Below are 3,455 nucleotides of genomic sequence, written 5' to 3'. Positions count from 1 at the left end.
GGTGGAAAGGGAATTACCCCCATGAAGACATTTGGATAATTTTCTCTCCTTTTTTGAATGAGATTCTTCCTAGAGGAATAGGTTTCTTTTCATTTACCTTCCCCAAGAATCATTATTTTAAGTTATTAATTATACTAAATAAAATTCACTAAGTTAAAAAAGTCTTTTTTTTTTTTTTTTTTTTGCTTTTTTAGCGCCATCTGCTCGCGGCGCAGCCTCCCGCTCCTCCCGTCGCCGCCCTGAGTCGCTGCCTGCGCAGCTCGTCCGCCTGGCTCCCCGTGCTAGCTGCCGATATTTGGCCTTCGTACGACATGGCAGACATCGACAACAAAGAACAGTCTGAACCTGATCAAGATTTGGATGATGTTGAAGAAGTAGAAAAAGAAGAAACTGGTGAAGAAACAAAAATCAAAGCGTGTCAGCTGACTGTTCAGATGATGCAAAATCCTCAGATTCTTGCAGCCCTTCAAGAAAGACTTGATGGTCTGGTAGAAACACCAACAGGATACATTGAAAGCTTGCCTAGGGTAGTTAAAAGACGCGTGAATGCTCTCAAAAACCTTCAAGTTAAATGTGCATAGATAGAAGCCAAGTTCTATGAGGAAGTTCATGATCTGGAAAGAAAGTATGCTGTTCTCTATCAACCTCTATTTGATAAGCAATTTGAGATCATTAATGCCATTTATGAACCTACAGAAGAAGAATGTGAATGGAAACCAGATGAGGAAGATGAAATTTCGGAGGAGCTAAAAGAAAAGGCCAAGATTGAAGATGAGAAAAAGGATGAAGAGAAAGAAGACCCCAAGGGAATTCCTGAATTTTGGTTGACTGTTTTTAAGAATGTTGACTTGCTCAGTGATATGGTTCAGAAACATGATGAACCTATTCTGAAGCACTTGAAAGATATTAAAGTGAAGTTCTCAGATGCTGATCAGCCTATGAGTTTTGTCTTCGAATTTCACTTTGAACCCAATGAATATTTCACAAATGAAGTGTTGACAAAGACATATAGGATGAGTTCCTGAGAGTGGAGATCTGGATGATGCTGCTGAAGCTATCCTTGCTGTGGACTTTGAAATTGGTCACTTTTTACATGAGCGTATCATCCCAAGATCAGTGTTGTACTTTACTGGAGAAGCTAATGAAGACGACGATGATGATTATGATGAAGAAGGTGAAGAAGCGGATGAGGAAGGGGAAGAAGAAGGAGATGAGGAAAATGATCCAGACTATGACCCAAAGAAGGATCAAAACCCAGCAGAGTGCAAGCAGCAGTGAAGCAGGATGGTCTACCTTCTGCTTCCCTGGAAAGGATGAATTTACATCATTTGACAAGCCTATTTCAAGTTTTTTGTTGTTTGTTTGCTCATTTTTGTTTTTGCAGCCTAAAATAAAAATGTCAAAACAAACAAACAAACAAAACATCTTTTTTTTTTTTCCTATTACTGTGCTTATAGCTTTGTTTTTATAACTTTGGTCACTTACTGTTTTAACACTGGGCTAGTATCTCCCAGCCAGGGTTTTGCAATTTGCTGGTGTAACATTATCAGATGAGATATATATTATTCACACATGCATTTACTTAATACATTTTTAATGTGCACACACTGAGTGCTGGGCATGGTGCTTTGTGCTGGGGATACAGTTGTGAGGTGAAGAGAGATAATTTCTACCTCATGGAGCTCATGGTCTAGAATGTGCATGTATGTGGAGGTATGGAGGGGGTTAATAGGTTTAATAGTCAAATGCAATATGCAGTGATAAAGTCTATGGTGGTAAGACCACTGAGTACCCAATACATGTTTAAATAACCAGAGGCCATTCCCAGCAAAGGGCAACCAGATAGAAATTGAGGAAAAAACAGCAATAAGGCAGATAAACTGCAACTTGAGAAAAGAGATTTTCAGGTAGAGTGTAAAAAACAGAAGAAAAAAAAAAGGCTTGGTGGTAAGAAAATAAGTTCTATTAGCTTATTTATATTATGCTAGGTTATATTACCTGAATTTACAGGTCTGGTGAAAGGAAGTTGAGGTAAGACCTCCTCTACTGGCTTCTGTTTTTTCTGTGACATCAATAGATTACCCACTTAGCTTAAGAGGGAAAGTTATGCGGTCCTAAAATACTGAGGATGGTGAGAAAGTATGAAATACAAGTAGTGGGCATTGGTTCCACTTAGAGTTTGGATATAAAAAGTTGCAGGAGATTTTACTTCCATCTTAACCACAAAAACAAACAGATAATTTACAAAACCATAGCTTTCATTTTTGTTTTCTAACTCCTCAGAGAGTTGAGGGGCAAAAAAAAAAAAAAAACCTAAAAAGATGCAATAAAATAAATATACCTTTCTAGGAGAGAAAATATCTTCAGTAGCTTTCATTCCTTGCTGAGTGGCAGGGGGATCTACTTGCCATAGATATTCAGAAATAAATATTGCTATGGTAGCCCATACTAAAACAACCCTGTGCTATAGTAAATGACTTGCTTCGGTCAAAGCAAAGTTAGAAGTGTTATGCAAACAGCCTTGAAAAGTGCCTACATATTGGGGTTTATCCTTTTGGAACACCCCCTACTGGAGTCTAGGTGCCATGATATAAGAAAGTCCAGGTTTAATGCAAGAATGAGAGGTCACATGTAGCAGGCCAGTAAGATGAAACACCTTTGAATATAGAAGCTACATAGAGAAGAACTGAAGCACACTGAGTGATAGTTTGTATTAAGGCCCCAGAAATAAGAGACACCATTTTAGAACTGTCATCCTAGCCCAACTACCAGCTCAATTCAGTGACATCAACCATGATATGGAGGAAAACTGCCTACCAGAATCATAATGAATGATGATGCTTAAGCCACCATTTTGAGATTGTTACACAGCAATAGATAACTGATACACCAGTCAAACTGTTACACTTAACTGCCACATGTGGCAGGCATGATGAATGAAAATGACAGGGAGATGTAGCTACAGAACAAGTTTGAATCCAGCCATATACTTTTTTCCCAAAGGCATTCACCCGTTGCAGAGAAGGGGCAGGCTGATTAGGACAGAAGATGGAGGGAGTTCCCCCTAGGCATGTGAAGTATTTCCCAGAAGTCAGTCAGTGCCTGCTGAGGAGTGGCAGCTGGGCAGGAATGCTGAAATAATAGCTATGATGCATTTTGAACTTTGAACTGAGTATAAACTCACTGGCTAGCTAAGGCTGAGTGAGGCAGAAAAGGTATCCTAAAAAGAAGAAACATTTAAAATCTATAACTTGAGTTTCTATTAAAAAGAAACAAACAACAAACAAACAAACAAAAAGAAAGAAAAAAAACTTAGAGTAATAGAGCAAAGTAAGGAAAAATTGAGATAATAGCAGAGGTATTTGTATTTCTATTTCTACGATATAGAAAAGAAAAAAAAAGTAGAGAAAATTGACAAATCCAACAGTTGGTTCTCTCAAAAGAGCAATAAACTT

The 3,455-nt window shown here is 38.2% G+C and overlaps 1 pseudogene; it reads left to right on the top strand.

Annotated features, from left to right (window-relative positions):
* Positions 1-249: 249 nt before the first annotated feature.
* LOC130845444 (nucleosome assembly protein 1-like 1) lies at positions 250-1,398 on the top strand (annotated as a pseudogene).
* The last annotated feature ends 2,057 nt before the right edge of the window (positions 1,399-3,455 follow it).

This window comes from Hippopotamus amphibius, chromosome 2 (assembly GCF_030028045.1).
Source record: "Hippopotamus amphibius kiboko isolate mHipAmp2 chromosome 2, mHipAmp2.hap2, whole genome shotgun sequence".
NCBI lineage: Eukaryota > Metazoa > Chordata > Mammalia > Artiodactyla > Hippopotamidae > Hippopotamus > Hippopotamus amphibius.
The sequence above is the reverse complement of the archived record's forward strand: the minus strand, read 5'-3'. Positions and strand labels throughout refer to the sequence as shown.